This window comes from Liolophura sinensis, unplaced genomic scaffold, assembly GCF_032854445.1.
Source record: "Liolophura sinensis isolate JHLJ2023 unplaced genomic scaffold, CUHK_Ljap_v2 scaffold_38, whole genome shotgun sequence".
In the NCBI taxonomy this organism is placed as follows: Eukaryota; Metazoa; Mollusca; class Polyplacophora; order Chitonida; family Chitonidae; genus Liolophura; species Liolophura sinensis.
Window position 1 is genome coordinate 65,276 of NW_027017977.1, and position 19,584 is coordinate 84,859.

Here is a 19,584-nt window from a genome sequence, read left to right on the forward strand (position 1 = left end):
GTGTTCAGTGGTCGAATTGGTTCCTCAAGGTTTTGTCTCGGCAGGTCTGGCTCAGGCTCAGGCAGAGGATCGTGTCGTCGTCTTGCCAGGTTATGTAAGCAGGCAGTTGCAACTATAATAGCCATGTTGTGATCCAGCTGAAATTGAAGCGGCGATCAATGTACACGTATTGAAATCTAAGTACTGTATATGAAATAAAGCTGAAATAAAAGTGACTTATGTGAGGGAACGTTATTATTTTAGTGTCGTCAGAAAATGTTCTACGTCACACCCGACTAAACCACCGTATTATAATAGATTCTACTTTGAAACAGTTTTAGAACTCCTCTCATTCAGGAAAATATTAAGCAAAAACGGATAATATTTTTTCAATGATTTCCAAACAGATTCTGCGGACAAATCGTTTGTTGTGGTTTTGTGAAATAAACTGACATTGCATTTACTTACTGAACACCTCAGATGCATTCCCTTGGAAATGCATTGAAACCTTTTCTTCCAAATCCCAAATGCTCTTTTAATCACTCCCCTTGTTCTTCTCTGAGCAGTATTGTAACGAATCTCTGCTGGTGTCATCGGATTGCGAATAGGAGTGAGCATGAATTAGCGACACGTGTACGCTGGATCCCCAAGCAAAATACCTTGGCATTCTCCTGTCTGGAATTTACGGAATAGTTCCGACTCCTCAGATACCCGAGAGTCATGTGCTGAACCATACCATCTGGAAACAACGTTCGTGAAGATAAGTTGATGGTGACACACAAGCTGACAGTTGAGGCTGTAATATCCTTTCCTGTTTATAAAGCGTAAAGCATCCCTGCCACCAGGGTTTACAATTGCTACATTGGAGCCATCGATGGCGCCAATAACACCAGGGAAATGCGTAACCTCATAAAACCCCTGTGCAACTACTCGTCTTTCTTGCAGTGTGTCGGGGAAATGAATAAACTGCCTTTTCCTGGCACAAATCGCGGCAGTGACACGATCAATAGCCCTGCAACACGACGCTTGTGACACTCCACACATGTCCCCAACATCCATCTGAAACGATGCTCTCGCATAGAATCGTAATGCAACTGTCAACTGTTGAAGAGGAGTTAGTGCATGATTCCTCCTGGTTGCGGGCAACAGGTCATCTTGTAATAAATTCAGCAGCCAACGAAACGATTCTTTGGAGATCCTGTAACGTCTGATGAATTTTGTATCATCGTATTTCTCTAAGGGATTTATTCTATTCTCAAAAACCCTGACGGCATGCCCATGATCACGGCGCATCTGTACCTCTTCCCCTGCCTCGTCCTGAGCAAACTCTAACACTGCTAGGGCATCCATGTCAGCACCGTTCTGCACTAAACTTAGAGCGATTCCCTATGTAAAGTACTTAGTTGGAGCAGTTAAACATACCCCTCACTGACGATTAAACATTCCTTTGTTGTTTAGACGCGTGTGGTTAAATTTTGATCGGGTGTTATTTAATCACATCTTGTGAATCGGCGACTAAGATTAAATAGGCGATGATCGCATCATTAGTGCTTTTACACGCGTGTAAACTTTAAAACACCTTTATGAATTCGGCCCATTGTATTCTGCTGAATATCACGTCATCTACAATTACCCCCAAATTGGTTTTACCAACAAATTTAATACGTTTACCTCAACACTTTAGTTCAGGATCAAGATGAAATTTCCGTTTATAACAAAATTGCTTACTAACGGTTTTACGTGTTCAAAATCTTAATACGATTGAGAAGTGAGCAACTGAAAAGGGTTTGAGATAAAGCCGCAAATAACGTTCGATGTTATTCATATTTTTAGTGCGGTATCATATCAGAAAATCAAGATGTAAAGAACCCTCTGTGCCAAATGTTAATACTATGGCTAAGCTGTTGATTTTAATACAGTTTGTGACATAATGGTGCCCTGGGTACACCCATTTCCATCTCAAAAGAGCCAGAAAGAGTGGACACCATCCGTACCATATACTTATGATCACATAAAAATTCCGATATATATAATGGTAATCAGCCTGTGACGCTCATATTCAAAGCCGTGCTGTAGGCCTTTTTAGGTCGAAAAATATCGAATGAATGAATAAATGATTATGCTTTAACGCCACATCGGCAATACTTCAGCCATAACGTGGCGAGAACAAAGTGACAACACGAGACGGTTAAGGTTTTCGATATGATAATGAGAACAACAAAAATAAAAGAAAAAGTTCAGATATCTTTACAAACCAGATAAGAAAAAACCAACACAGTTAAAACTCGAAAACCAGCATATTTTTAAAATAGTATATCTAGAAATCTCTATGTATGCTTATCTATAGATATTTAAGAAAATTAAAATTTATATTTTATCATATAGGCCAATGGACTTCAAATATTTTATGACAACATCACCAGCGATGCTGTCAAATAATTCATATATAGAGATGACTGTGTAGAATCTTTGGCGAACATGGGCAAAACCCACACAGTCAACCAGGATATATTTGATGCCCTATTGTGCATCATATTCAACACTCTCGGGAGCACTGCTCCCATCTAAAATGAAATTGTATCAGTTCAGAATGCCCAATACAACACCTCCCTACTTGGTATCTACGAGACATTTGACAAGTATAGTCATTGTAGCCAATGACAGGATGAATAGCATGCAGTTTATTATAGATCTGCACGACCCATTCATCCTGCCAAAGGCGACGAATATATTTAAGAATATTAGATTTTATGTCAGTTTACGGTATTTTAACCCGAGATACAGGTTTATACAGGGCAGCTTTCGCTTTCCTGTCCACGACTGTGTTTCCATGGATACCAGTATGACTTGGTATCCAACAGAATATAATATCTTTACCTCGTTTAATTATTAGTTTTCTGTGTTTGGCTATTATCTGAAGGATCAGTGGAATTTTAAATTTATTATTCTGACTTGCCAAAAGGCAAGACAGCAATTCGCTGCATATCACTGCCCTCTGGGCACGCTCAAAAAAAAAACATATGATAAGACCAGGAGTATAGCCCTGGCCTCTGCAGAAAAGATTGAAGACGAGGATGGAAGGCGAAGAAAAGCAACTCGCTGATCTAAGACAGCAGCAGCTGCAACCCTTTAGCTTGATGTTAACTTCCACAATATGGTCCCGTATACGAGGACCGAACAAAGGGAACTTGTTGGGACATTTATAAAATTTGTCTATATATGATGGATTGAATAGCGTTATAAGCGTTATGTCCGACATTCGTAGTCCGTAAAGGGCGTTCCAAGTCGATAATCGCAAGATCCATTTCCAAAACAACTTTTAACACTAGCTTAAAAATTATACAAATAAGAAATAAAGCCAGTAACACACAAGAGAGAAGCGGTCATCAGTTTTCAATGATGGCGGGCTGACAATGAATATTCCAGGCATGAATTCCATATCAAAGTTCAAATTCTTAGTACTTCATATGAGGTATACTCGAACAGACTGATTTATACGACAGGCTAAATTCAATCTACTCGATTGACCCATGGGCCACCGCCTCGCACATAGTCCCGCAAACGAAATTTGGGAAATAACATTTACTCTCCAAATGGTGTGATGTTGAGAGGGAAATTGGGACCACGAAGGATCTTGCAAAACCAACACACCTACCAGGATCTCGTCCTCGGAGATTACGGGTCGCAAACCACGGCAAACAGGTCGATCCCCAGTTGCCTCTCACGCAACCGAGAAGATGTGAGCCTGTTATATTCACCGGGCTCACACAGGAGAGCTCTACGTTTGTCGTCTTTTACACCAAGCTTGCCTAAAGAGCTGAGATCCTATTCTTATTACCCCGGTAACCCCATGGGGGGGGGGGGGGGGGGGGCAAGATACAGATACAAAATTACCGTTCAGCCATAAACGTTCATTAGACCACCAGATGGCAACATTTTCGTATTGATGTGCGTGGGCACATACCGTAGACGACATTGAAGCTTCTCGACACTTTAAGCCTGCAGTATTGCTTAAGTGGTGTTAAGGCATCGTCATGCCTCTATTTATTCTGAGATGTTTAAACATCGCCTTGATCTGGGTGTATAGAGAGCCACCCGGTCACTATATATGAAATAAATGATTGTGGTTTAACGCCCCATCGGCAATATTTTAGCCATGTCGTGGTGAGAACATGTTTAAACCACGAATCCGTAAATGTATTCGACATTATAATTACAACATCATAAGTAAAATTAAACATGTTGGACATATGGAATCTTCTAAAACAACACAAACGCCCGGTTGAAACTCGTAATCACATAATATATACTCCAGAGTTTTTTTCCGAGGGTAAAAAGAGGGCATTAACTCTCTAGGTTAAAATTAAATACTGATCGGTCAGCACCCCAATCGGTGCTAGACACGACCTAGATGATGTCGAGAGCCTTTGCACATTTGGCCTTAAGCATTTTTATGTGAGGTATAAAAGGAAGGGGATAATACATTACCCTCTCCATCCAATTTAGCAAATAAATTAGCTGAGACAATTTCCAAGAAATCTTCTTCTGAGAATTATAATTATAATTCCAGCATATTAAAAACCAGCAGAAGAAATTAAATTGCCCTTTTCTTCTAAAACATTAAAAGATTATAATCGTCCTTTAATATCAATAAACTTGAAATTGCATTTAAAAAGGCACACGATACTGCATGTGGTCCTGGTAACGTACAGTCTCGGCCATATTGGTTGGTGCATTGCGTTGACCTATAATATAACGGCATTTGCATAATAATGGTATCCACTACAACCTAATTTGGATGTCGTCTTTCCAAATCACTATAAGTTGCATCTGAAAGGAGCGGCAAACCCAATTAAACATGTTCCGTCTACTGCTGGCGGGACTATATAAGAACGGCATACCATTGAGTTATCATTCGTAGACCAGATAAGTTGGCATTGCAGACGGGTTTGTTTGATACAGCCAGACAACAAAAAACGTCATTCGGTATTCTCGGTATGTTATAAGCATGCCGGGTCCCTGTAGTGCAAAAACAAGATGGTAGATAGTGACCTTGGACGAAGAGGGTCATTCTAAATTGGACATTGCCAGAAGAGCCAGGGTAGGGCGTAACACTGTTACCAGAGTGTTAGCCTTGTACCGAACGACTGGTCAAGTGGCATCTGGCAAAAGTACAGGTCCGCAGCGCAGAACGACTGCACGTGACGACCGTCATTTGCTGCAAATAACTAGACGGAACCGGAAAAAACCGGCGACATGGCTACGCGATCAATGGGGCCAGGCGACCAATGTGCCAGTTTCCGTAGAACGACGCGACGGAGGTTGATTGAACGTGGCTACAGGGCAAGACGACTTCTCAGGAAGCCCCTTCTAACACGACGCCATCGCCTCCAACGTCTAGCATGGGCAAGACAATGGCGACATTTGACAGTCGGTCACTGGCGACATGTGGTGTTTGCCGATGAATCAAATTATCTCATCCATAAATGTGATGGGAGGGTGCGAGTTCGTCGACTGGTAGGAGAAAGGTTCAATGATGACTGTGTGCAGGAAACAGTGGCACGAGGGGGCGGGCCCGTCCACGTGTGGGGAGGAATGCACTCCAGAGGGAAATCAGCTCTTATCGTGTTGAGAGAAAACGTAAATGGGGTGCGCTACAGGGATATTCTTGAGCGTAACACATGATACCGTGGGCTCGGGCAGAGTTCCAAGACAATTATGCGTTCCAAGACGACAATGCCACTCCACATAGGGCCCGCGTAGTTCGCGATTTCTTGCAAAATCATAACGTCAATGTCAGACCCCAGCCTTCTAAATCCCCGGATCTGAACCCGATGGAGCACATGTGGGAGGAGTTAGACCGCGCAGTAAGGTCAAGGGATGTGCAGCCTCAAAACCAAAGGCAGTTGGAAACAGCACTTTTAGAAGAGTGGGACAATATCCCTGATGTTCGGCTGGAGAACCTTGTTGCGAGTATGCCACGTCGTCTACAGGCCATAATGGACGTCAGAGGTGGTCACACCAAATACTGAGATGCTGGAACTGGCAAAGATAACCGTTGACATTGTAGCCAATCAATTGTACCGTAAAAGACCGGCTGGATTTGAAATGATTTAGGCTCTGATTTGTCTCATGGTTTTAAATGAATTTCCTTTATTCTGAGTAGTCCCATCTAAATTAATTCACTAACTGTCTACGAATTGCTCTAGGATGTCGGTAGTAGATTTGATAAATGTCAAAGTCCATACAGATGACAAGAATTCTTTATAACTAGTTATGGGTCGTACAAAACAAGTTTTATTTTAAGTTTATTCGTCAAGATTCAAGCAAATTACCCATGCACCAACCATTGTGGCCGAGACTGTATATTATATAGTTCTGAACCATTTGTCACTTGAGACTCTCTTAGACTTGCTTAATGATATTTGGATAACTGGTAATTTTCCATCGTCATGGAGGGAGGCGTGTATTACCCCGGTTCCCAAACCCGGTAAGGATCCTACTGATCCAAGAAATTACTCCATAGTAGGACTATGGAATGGATGAGAAACGACAGACTTGTTTTGTTCCTTGAAACCAACAAGCTTTTATCTAATATTCAATGTGGTTTTCGTCAAGGTTGATATACTTTAGACCACCTTGTTGGATTTGAAAATTTTCTTCGTGATGGTTTTGTTATTAAGCATGAGGTGATATTTTTCGACCTTGAAAAGGTCTACGACACCACATGGAATTTTAAAAGACCTTTCTCATATAGGATTAAAGGGTCGCTTACTCAATTTTTATCTGATCGTCAATTTAAGGTAAAAGTGGGGCCCACTCTCTCGGACTCTCATGAGCAGGAGATGCAGGAGGTGTACCCCAGGACAGCATTCTGTCACCAAATCTGTTTAGCATAAAAATAAAAAGCTTAGCAAAAACATTAACATCTGGCACAGAGGGTTGATGGATGATTTCCTTATATGCTACCGAACTAAGAATATGAATAATATCGAACGTCAGTTGCAGCCTTGTCTCAATAAAATCCAGAAATGGGCAACTTAAAACCGTTTTAGATTTTCAACGTTTAAAACCGTCAGTATGCATTTTTGTAACAAACGGAAACTTCATCTTGACCCTGAGCTTAATTTTTGTGGTGAACAGATTAAAATTATTGGACAAACAAAATTTTTAGGTACAATATTTGATAGTAAGCCATCTTTTATACCTCATATTAATATGCTTAAAGGTAAATGTACTAAGGCTCTCGATATAATTAAGGCCGTGTCAAGCACCGATTGGGGTGCTGTTTTACTTCATTTATATCGTTCTGTGGTGAGGTCCAAATTGGATTATGATCCATCATGTATGGTTCCCCTAGGAAATCATATCTCAAAATGTTGGATCCAGTCCATCATCAAGGTCTGAGGCTCAGCCTTCGTGCTTTTAGAACCTCTCCAGTGGATAGTTTATACGTAGAGGCTAACTAGCCTTCTTTACATCACAGGCGTATAAAACTGAACCTTGAATATGCTACTAAGCTTAAAGCTCATCCAACAAACCCTGCCTACGACTGTGTTTTCATTCCATTATTATGGTCAAGCGAGTAATATCTTTTGCTACTCAAACTACATTGAACTGGCCCATTGGAAACGACAGACATAGTGCCACTTATGACAAACGTTGGGCTCAACCTGTGCAAAACACTTGTTCAGCCCAGATTACCTCAGTACAACAAATAAAAACAGTAAATAGTGTCGCAAAATTTGATAAATCTGAACCTAATAATCACAGCATGAAGTCTAAAAACAGAACTCAAATTAATAAGAATAAAACTAATAAACCTAGTGGCCCAAGAGATCGTCCGTCTTAGACCACTAGGGACTCTGTCCAAACTTTTAATCAGTTTGGATTGTTGGAAGACGTTGGTCCTTCAGCATCACATGCGGATGTGATGGATATATCACCCGCACCAGGGAGATCTTCCAGCCGATCTCGGTCTTCATTAAAAACAAGATAACTCTGAATACAGAGCTTCAGGCTGTGGCCGTCCGTGTTTCATTGTCTGAAACAATCACATTATGTTCCGTTTATATTCCTCCTAACATTTCGTTGTCAGCTTTGCAGTTACATAATTTTAAAGAACAATTGCCAAAACCGTTTATAATAATGGGAGGTTTTAATTCCCATAACCCCCATGGGGCTGTAATAACATAACTAATAAGGGCAAGATAGTGGAAGATTTCTTATCGAAAGAGGAACTGTGCTATTTCAATGACGGCTCTAATGCCTATTTACATCCGGGTAGAGGCACTTATTCTGCCATCGATCTCACTATCACATTGTCACTTCTTGATTTTTCTTTTAAGGTGCATGACGATCTTTGTGGTAGTGACCATTTTCCTGTAATCCATATCACTTCTAATTCTTTAGAACGTGTAGCTAGGTGGAAATTCCATATAGCAGATTGGATCGCATTTGAGATGTTCTGCGAGGCTGATATCTCTCCAGAGTATCTCAATGCAGCAGATGATCCTGTATTAAAATTTAATGAGCTTGTATTACGAGCTGCCCATAGAACTATACCTAAAGCTTCGACAAATCCCAAATGCAAAAATAAACCCTGGTACGACAATGACTGTCGTAAAGCCATTAAGAACCGTAAAAAGGCTGAACGCAGATTTAATCATTGTCCTGCTGATAATAATTTAATCCAGGTTCGTATATTGAGAGCTACAGTTCGTCGATTACCCAAGTCCAAGAGACGATCTTGTTGGCGGAAGTGTTTTGCGGGTATTACGTCAAAAACACCCATGCGTAAGTTCTGGAACATTGTTCACAAGCTTAAGGGCAAAAATAATAAAGCAAAAGTCCAGCATTTGAAAGATGGAGACAATATACATACCTCTCCATCCGATATAGCTAATAAACCAGCTGAGACAATTTCCAAAAAATCATCTGAGAATTATAATAAAGAATTCCAACATATGATATCCCAGAAGGAGAAAATTATATTGCCTTTTTCTTCTAAAAATTTAGATTATAATTGTCCTTTTAATATCGAGGAACTGAAAACTGCTTTAAGAAAGACACACGATACTGCTTGTGGTCCTGGTAACGTATATCATAAGTTTTTGAATCATTTACCCCCTGAGCCAATGGAGACTCTCTTGGACTTGCTTAATGATACTTAGATAACTGGTAATTTTCCATCGTCATGGAGGGAGTCGTGTATTATCCCGGTCCCTAAACCGGGTAAGGATCAGACTGATCCAAATGACCGTAGCATAGCTCTTACCAGCTGTATCTGTTAGACTATGGAACGGATGATTAACGACAGACTTACTTGTTTGGTTTCTTGAAACCAACAAGTTACTCTCTAATATTCAGTGTGGTTTTCGGCAAGGTAAATCTACCATTGATCACCTTGTTTGAATGAATGAATGAATGATTATGGTTTAACGCCACATCGGCAATATTTCAGCCATATCGTATCGAGAGGGTTAGCGAGGTGAAAACACGAGGCGGTTCAGGTTTCCGATATGGTGGTGAGAACATTAAGAATAAAGCAAATGTTTGGACATGTTTAAAACCAGATTAGAATAACCAAAAACAGTTAAAACTCGAAAATCCTCATATTTTAAAAAATAATATATCAAGAAATGTATATATAACTTTATCGATAGATATTTATATATTAATAAATTATATCTTATAATAAAGGCCAATGGCCTTCAAATAATTGATGACAACATGGCTGCCGATGTTGTCAGATAAGTCATATACAGAGTTGACCGTGTGGAATCTCTGCCGAACTTGGGCAAATTCCACACAGTCAACCAAGATATGCTTGATACCATACTGGGCATCGCATCCAACGCACCTTGTTTGATTCAAAACTTTTATTCGCGATGGCTTCATCAATAACGAACATGTGTTGTCCGTATTTTTTGACCATGGAAATGTGGTGTTTTTAAAGACCTCGCGGATATGGGTCTTGAGGGTCGATTACCAATATTTATATCAGAATTTTTATCTGATCGTCAGTTTAAGGTACGGGTGGTGTCCACTCTTTCTGACTCTTATGAGCAGGAGATGGGCGTGTCCCAGGGCAGTATCCTTTTACCAACACTGTGTAGCATAAAAATTAACAGTTTGACTAAAACATTGAGATCTGGCACTGAGGGTTATTATATGTAGATGACTTCCTGATATGCTACCGTGCTAAAAATATGAATAACATCAAGCGGCAACTGCAGCTTTGTCTCAGTAAGATCGAGAAATGGGCAGTTGCCAATGGTTTTAGATTTTCAACGTCTAAAACCGTGGGTCTGCATTTTTGTAATAAACGGACCCTGAACCTAATTTTTATGGTGAACCAGTAAAAATTGTTGGAGAACATAAATTTTTAGGGGTTATATTCGATAAAATCTTATTATTTATACCTCCTATGAAAATGCTTGAAGCTAAATGTACAAATATAAGCGTCAAGTCCGACATTCCTAAACCATTCGTCGTCCGCAAAAGGCGTTCCAAGTCGATAATCGTAAGATCCATTTCCAAAGTAACGTTTAAAACTAACTCTCAAAGACAAAGGTATGTAAAAAATTAGACAAATAAGAAATAAAGCCGGTAACACACAAGAGGTCATCAGGTTTCAATGATGCCCGGCAGGCAATGAATATTCCAGGCATGAATACCATATCAAAGTTCAAATTCGTAGTCCGTGAATGAGTTCCAGGTCAAATAACAATTAAACAAGTATCTCAGTCGCGCTTTAATTGCAACTGTTCATAAAGGCATCATGCTGATGTAATGAACATAGGTACCTTTACGGCCCCTAGCCCTAGGTTAAGCGGTATTAGATACAGTTTGAAAATGACGAGCGTTACAGACCCTAACCGATCAGATTGTGATTCAACAATAACGGACGATTAGGTATTTCCCGTTAATATGTAAAGATGTCATGCTACAAGAGGCGCCATCTATGATGTTACATCATGACATACAAGATAGACGGTGACACTGGGCAAACAGAGTTATCTATGTTGTTAAACACCATGTACGTGATACATATGTACATAGGGATTTTTTTTGATTATTTTACGCCGTACTCAAGAATATTTCACTTATACGACGGCGGCCAGCATTATGGTTTGCGGAAACCGGGCAGAGCCGGGAAGGGGGAAACCCACGACCATCCGCAGGTTGCTAACAGACCGTCCCACATACAGCTGGAGAGAAAGCCAGCATAAGCTGGTCTTGAACTCAGGGCGACCGCATTGGTGACAGGCTTCTGGGTCACTACGCTGCCCTAGCACACTTTACGACTGAGCCACGGAAGCCTCTGTACATAGGGATAACAGAACCGTCTATGTGGTTTATCAGAATGCAGATCGCCAGAGATTCTGAACGCTTCATCCATGCCTGCCAACGAGAGTGTTATACTCATTGTAAAATTTGAGAAACTTAGAATGAAGGCGTTTGATGGAGTATCCTTGACAAACTAGTTTTTGAACTAGCAACTTGTGAGGCAGATTAAAGTCATCACAATTTACGCAAGATCTGACAAATGCTACAAGGCCAGGTATGTATACGCCATATGCAGGACCCTTTGGTATATTGCTATCTAAATAAGGATAATTTACAATATCAGAATTGAAATTATCCCTTTTGTCGTAAAGGCGGCGTGAAAGGAGACCTTGTTCGTCTTTGTAAAAATATAGATCCAAATAAGATGTTCCATCAGGACTATCTGTTGTCTCCTTTAAATCCAATGAAGGCGGATAGATTTCCTTCACCGCTTCAGCAATATGGGGATTATTTAACACCAGTAGATCATCAATATACCGCTTAGTAAATGAAAGTGATAAGCTTTAAAGATATTACTTTTAAGTAATTTCTGCATATAATCGTATTGATATGAAAACAGGTATACGCCTGCCAAAGGAGGCGCTCAATTGGTACCCATTGGAATACCTATGCACATAGATGTTATTAATGAGAAATTGAAGTAATTCAATAAATAATGTAACATCCCATGAGTGGTAAACCTTTATAAATAGTAGAAGGAAAGAAAGCCTTATTTGCTTCTGACGTTAATGTAACGGTGACCTGTTTTAGTAAATACCGAGACAATTAACGACGATATTCTTGCAATAAGCTCTGAGGGCCCCCGTGGCTCAGTCGGTTAGCGCGCTAGCGCAGCGTAATGACCCAATAGCCTCTCACCAATGCAGTCGCTGTGAGTTCAAGTCCAGCTCATGCTGGCTTCCTCTCCGGCCGTAAGTGGGAAGGTCTGCAAGCAACCTGCGGATGGTCGTGGGTTTCCCCCGGGCTCTGCCCGGTTTCCACCCACCATGCTGGCCGCCGTCGTATAAGTGAAATGTTCTTGAGTACGGCGTAAAACACCAATCAAATAAATAAATCAATAAGATCTTTGCGAGGAATCGTAGTATAGAGAGTAGACAAATCCCATGTGGATGCGTCTTTGTACTGCACATGCATATGAGCATCAAGTTCTTCTGTAAGACGTATGGAGTTGCCAAGAATCCCCATGCAGTTGACACCTGAATCTTTTGTTATGGCACAACAATACTTATTCCAAAATGACTTTACTTCTTTCAACGCTCTCGTAAGTAGAGTTGACAAGGGTTTGGTGGTACAGCCTCTTGAACCCGCAACAAATCGAGCCCTGTATAGGCAATTATGCATTTCAGGAATCCAGTAAAGCTGTGGTATTTCTGTATGACGGGTAGGTATGTTTATGTGCCTTTCTTTAAAAAAGGGTTTTTGTTTGTCAAACAGTTCCTCCAGAGCACATGCAGCAGAATACGTGGATGCCGTTGTAAATGTACATAGCTCTTGAACAAGAATTTGGTAGTAATAATTCTTGCAAATAAAGATGACATTATTAGGAGCCTTGTCTGCTACAGTGATGACAAATTTACTATGAAGATCAGCGAGCGCCTCCCGCACAGCGGGATCCCTCAGAACCTGCCCAACCCCAGGCAGAGCACCAATGCCGAGACGTTGTACAGCCAAACTAACCTTCTTTTTGACAATTTCAGGCCAATTGTTAAATACCGAAGAATCCACTTTCTCCCGTCTTGACCATTTTTAACATACTCTCCAAGTGTCGAGATGATATTTTTTTTGTTTGATCGAATGTTGACATTTCTCTTTTCTCCTCACGAAGAGATTCATCAGGTTATGATTGTTAATAATATTAAGGTCACCAGTCAGGACATGTTTACATCTGTCGTAGGTAAAAACTGAGGAGTCACAGCTATAGCCGCCAGAAGTATACGCCAAATCGAACTCTATGATGGCCTGGGAATAATTGAAAATTTTGGAAGCGATAGGCTTTGTATACTCATAGGATATGCAAGGTGGCTCTTGAATATTAAAATAATTAGGCACAGCACTACGAACATCAGGTTCACTAAAGATGCGTGGTAGGTTAATTAAATCAAGGCCATTGTCTAAATACTTTATCTTCAGAAAGAGTCGATCGTGTTGAGTTTCAATTGTAGAGTTACAGGGCGACACAATCGAAAATACGAAATGTCTTGACACAGACGTACAAGGTGAGGTGGAACATAATTAAGGTCGTATCTAGCACCGATTGGGGTGCTGACCGATCTGTTTTACTTAATTTGTATCGTTCTCTGGTGAGGTCTAAATTGGATTATGGATCGATTATTTACAGTCCGCTTGGAAGTCATAGATTAAAATGTTGGATCCGGTCCATCATCATAGTTTGAGGCTCAGCCTTGGTGCTTTTAGAACCTCACCAGTAGAGAGTTTATACGTAGAGGCTAACGAGCCTTCTTTGCATCACACGCGTATGAAACTGAGCCCTCAATATGCTACAAAGCTTAAAGCACATCGAGCAAACCCTGCCTACGACTGTGATTTCAGTCCATTATATGTAGACAAATATACTAAATGTCCTAAGAAGATCCCTTCGTTCGGTGTTCGTGTTAGGGAGCATATTGTGGAAATCTGTATTAAACTTGGGGACATAGCTCCGGTTTCTTTTCCGGAGTCCCCTCCATGGCTTCTTCCACAACCTAAACTGATATTCGATCTACGTACATATAATAAATCAAATACAAATCGTCTTAGCAAGGTTTTGCTCAAATTTAGGCTAAATATTCGAATTATAAATTTATATATACTGATGGGGACAGAGTTGCAGCTGCTGCTGTTTGACTCTCTTCATCTTCCATCCTCGTCTTCACTCTTTTCTGCAGAGGCCATATACTCCTGGCCTTATCATATATTTCTTTTGTACTAAAGAATATTTCACTTATACAATGGCGGCCAACATTATTTTGGGAAGAAACCAGCCGGAGGGGGATCCGGAGCCCGGGGATCCCACCACCGTTCACCGCCACGTACGAACGGAGAAGCCATCGTGATCTGGGCTTGAATTCACAGCCACTTTCTCTTTTAAAGACTGACTGCAAAAAAATAAACAGATGAACTTTACCACCTAGAGTTTTAACTTAAGAAAAGCTTTGTAACCGTCTTTTTAGATTTAAATTTCAAACCACATACTGAGACAACAGATATGTAAGCATTTTCGCCTGAGAATTTCTAACAGATGTATTATAAAGAAATTCACGAACATAAGTGTCTGTTGTCTTTGGCATGATGCATCACTGGCGAAATTTCTCTCTCTGCAGCAAGACAGTATAAACGCACACATATTTAATGACCCCTCGCTGTTATATGAAAATCGTTAAGTACGACGTAAAACTACGTACATACACACGACTATAAAAGTACCAGAATCATACATACATATATATGAACATGAAATTACGTGCCTGATCAGTCCAATTAATTTGACTTATGAGGGATTTATAAGTCACCAACGATCACAAAATACAAAGAAAGCAGAGAAATCAGAAAGGTAATGGTGAGCTTACTTCTACATGCAAGGCTCTGTGGTATATCAAATATACATCACTGACAGTCCTTAACTTTCTTACAAAAACATGACTAACACTAACAAGACTAATCTCCCTCTCTTGAAGACATTGATAGACAACGAGAAAATAGACTAAGACGATAAAGGAATAAAAGTTATTTGTTTCGAAGAAATATCGGATAGACTCAAGACCTGAACGTTCTTACAAATATGTCAACATGCGCATTTGGACATTTATTATATGTGCTTGATCAATCATATTGCCTCAGTAGAACCCCAGCCCTCTAGGCAAGCTTAAAAAAAACGACTACCCTAGAGCTGTCCAGTGTGAGCCCGGTGAATACAATAGGCTCACATCTTCTCGGTTGTGTGAGAGGCAACCGGGAAGCGACCTGGTTAGGGCCATCTATTCGAGTATACCTTTCGTGGAGTCCTTGGTGCGTTTCCTGTTGGGTATCCCCAGGTTCAGGCATCACCCTTGTTGGCACTCCGGGGTGGGTGGGGGACACGTGGGGTGAATTCCTGTTATAACTATCATGTCTGATCAAAACCTTTCGTCTAACGTCTCTAATATAGCAATCCGATCATCCTCTCGGCCCACTCCAGGTGCTGATAAAAAGAGGAAGTTCTATCTGATTCACTTGATAATGAACAGGACAAGTGGCCGGCTTTTATTGTCCTCTCCACTAGGAGTGAACAAAAACCGGCCTCTAAAATCCATCCTTTTTTGTTCAAAAGGGCATTGGAAGGGGCATCATGAATTTCGAAAACTGTTAAAAAAACTACGATCCGGAGACATTCCCCTCACAATTCCCTGAACAGCTGTCAGGGAATAATACGTGATAAGGATGGTAATATCATAGACTTAACTGAAGACGAAATCTGTACAGAATTAAAACCACAGGGTGTTGCCAGAGTAAAACGTTTCACAACAAAAAAAGCTGGCAACATCATCAAATTAAACACCTATCTGTTGTACTATTTAATAGTACATCTCTACCATCACATATCTTACATTGGCCCGCATAGGGTTAATGTGGATTTTTACATCCCTAATCCTACACGTTGTTCCACTTGCCAAAAATTTGGTCACGGCAAGGGACAATGTAAAAATAAACTGGTTTGCTTCAGATGCGGCAGTGAGGGTCATGAGGGTTTTGACTGCAGCAACACAGTTAAGTGTTGCAACTGCAGTGGAGATCTCATGGCTTCGTCTAGAGACTGTCCGCTTTTCGTAAAGGAAAAACAAATAATCAGTATTAAATTCAGAAACAATATATCCTACCAGGAAGCCCGAAAATTAGTATCACCCTCTAATGCTTCTCCGCAGAATTCGTGGTCAAGCGAGTAGCATCTGTTGCTACTCAAACCTCTTGGACTTGGCCCATTGGAAACGACAAACCTACTTCTGTATCTTTACAACCTGCTGCTCAACCTGCCCATAATTCCTGCTCAACACTGACCACTACAGTACAGCAAGTGAAACAAGTAAATATTACACAATAAATTGATAAACCTGAACAAGATAAAAACAAAACTACCTGAACTAAGTCTGGAAACAAAAGTCATAATGAAAATAATAAACCTAGTGGTCTCACGGAGCGTCCCTCTAAGGCCACTAGGGACCGTGTCCAAGCTTTTAATAGGTTTGGATCGTTGGAGGACATTGGTCCTTTAGCGGATGAGGGTGTGATGGATACATCACCAGCACCAGCGAGATCTAACAGCCAATCTCCAAGAAAGGGTCGTCCGCGGTCCAAACACAAAGATAAATCTCCTATACGTCTCCCTGCATAATGGCGATATATGATAAAATTATACAATGGAATTGTCGAGGTCTTAAGGTAAATCTTATTGAAATAACACACCTAGTTCAATCTTTAAAACCAGTTGCCCTCTGTCTTCAGGAAACTCACCTGAAGACATCTGACAAAGATAAATTATCTCTTAAACATTATACACTTTATAGCAATTATTCTGGTGAAGAAGAGCGAGCTTGTGGCGGCTCCTCTATTTTCGTAAATAATAATATAATTCACAGTCCTCTTGATCTCGTTACTGAGTTTCAGGCTGTGGCCGTCCGTTTTTCTTTGTCGGAAACCCTTACTTTATGTTCGATCTATATTCCTCCTCATTCTTCTTTGTCAATCTCTCAGTTACATAACTTGAAAGAACAACTCCCATTCCCTTTTATAATTATGGGGAATTTTAATGCCCATAACCCCTTATGGGGCAGTAATAGTATAAACGGTAAAGGCAAAACTTTGGAAGATTTTTTATCAAAAGATGAACTGTGTTTCAGTGATGGTTCTAATACCTATTTACATCCAGGTCATGGCGCTTATTCTGCTATCGATCTCACTATCACAGATCCATCACCTGTCCTTGATTTTTCTTAGAAGGTGCAAGACGATCTCTGTGGTAGTGACTAGAACCTATCTTAGAACATATCACTTCTAATTCTTTAGAACGTGTAGGTAGGTGGAAATTCAATCAAGCAGACTGGCAGATGATCCTATGTTAAAATTTAACGAACTTGTATTACGAGCTGCAGATAAAACTATACCTAAGACCTCGACAAATCCCAAATCCAAAAGTAAACCGTGGTACGACAATGACTGTCGTAAAGCCATAAAGGACCGTAAAAAGACTGAACGCAGATTTAATCATTGTCCTACTGATAATAATTTACACCAGGTTCGTGTTTTTAGAGCAAAGGCTCGCCGATTACTCAAGTCCAAGAGACACTCTTGTTGGCGGAACTTTGTTTCGGGCATTACGTCAAAAACACCCATGCGTAAGGTCTGGAACATGGTTCAGAAGCTTATGGGCAAAAGTAATAAAGCAAAAGTCCAGCATTTGAAAGACGGAGATAATATATTAACCTCTCCATCCGATATAGCAAATAAATTAGCTGAGACTATTTCCAAGAAATCTTCTTCTGAGAACTATACTAAAAAATTCCAACATATTAAAAACAAGAAGGAGAGAATTAAATTGCCCTTTTCTTCTAAAAATTTAGAGCGTTAAGCCATAATCATTCATTCATGCATTCATTCATTCTAAAAATTTAGAAGATTATAATCGTCCTTTTAATATCGAGGAACTTAAAACTGCATTAAAAAGGCCCACGATACTTCCTGTGGTCCTGATAACGTATATTATAAGATTCTGAACCATTTACCACCTGGGCCATTGGAGATTCTCTTGGACTTGCTTAATGATATTTGGATAGCTGGTGATTTTCCACCATCATGGAGGGAGGCGTGTATTATCTCGGTTCCTAAAGCGGGTAAGGGTCATACTAATCCAAATAATTACCGTCCCATAGCTCTTACCAGCTGTGTCTGTAAGACTTTGGAACGGATGATGAATGATAGACTTGTTTGGTTTCTTGAAACCAACAAGTTACTTTCTAATATTCAATGCGGTTTTCGTCAAGGTAGATCCACTATTGATGACCTTGTTCGATTCGAAACGTTTATTCGCGATGGCTTCATCAATAACGAAAATGTGGTGTCCATATTTTTTGACATTGAAAAGGCCTACGACACCACATGGAAATACGGTATTTTAAAAGACCTCGCGGATATGTGACTTAAAGGTCGATTAACTATATTTATATCTCAGTTTTTATTTTATCCTCAGTTTAAGGCCCGGGTGGGGTCCACTCTTTCTGACTCTTATGAGCAGGAAATGGGTGTGCCCCAGGGCAGCATTCTATCACCAACTCTGTTTAGCATAAAAATAAATAGCCTAGCAAAAACATTAATATCGGGCATCGAGGGTTCTTTATATGTTGATGATTTCCTTATATGCTTCCGAGCTAAGAATATGAATAATATCGAACGTCAGTTGCAGCTTTGTCTCAATAAAATGGAGAGATGGGCAACTAAAAACACTTTTAGATTTTTAAGGTCTAAAACCGTTGGTATGCATTTTTGAAATAAACGGAAACTTCATCTTCATCCCGAGCTTAGTTTTTGTGGTGAACAGATTAAAATTGTTGGAGAAACTAAATTTTTAGGTATAATATTTGAAAGTAAGCTATCTTTTATACCTCATATCAAAATGATTAAGGCTAAATGTGCAAAGGCTCTCGATATAATTAAGGTCGTGTCTAGCACCGACTGGGGTGCTGACCGATCAGTTTCAATTAATTTATGTCGTTCTCTGGTGAGGTCTAATTGGACTATGGATCCATCATTTACGGTTCCGCTAGGAAGTCGTAGATTAAAATGTAGCATCCTGTTCATCAGCAAGGTTTGAGGCTCAGCCTTGGTGCTTTTATAACCTCCCTTGTAGAAAGTTTATACGTAGAGGCTAATGAGCCTTCTTTATATAACCGACGTATAAAACTGAGCCTTCAATATGCTACAAAGCTTAAAGCACATCCAACAAACCCCGCCTACGACTGTGTTTTCAATCCATTGTATGTAGACAAATATACTGAATGTCCTAACAAAATCCCTTCGTTCGGTGTTCGCATACGGAACCAATTTGTGGAAGATAACATCAAGCTGGAGGATATAGTTCCGGTGTCTTCCGGAGTCTCCTCCATGGCTCCTTCCACAACCTCAACTAATATTTGATCTACGTAAATATAATAAATCAAATACAAATCCTCTTATAATTCAGCAAAGTTTTGCTGAAATCAGGGCTGATGATATGGATTATAAATTTAT

At 40.2% G+C, this 19,584-nt stretch overlaps 1 pseudogene; it reads right to left on the reverse strand.

Annotated features, from left to right (window-relative positions):
• Window positions 1-300: 300 nt before the first annotated feature.
• LOC135481394 (putative nuclease HARBI1) lies at window positions 301-1,370 on the reverse strand (annotated as a pseudogene).
• Between the last annotated feature and the right edge of the window lie 18,214 nt (window positions 1,371-19,584).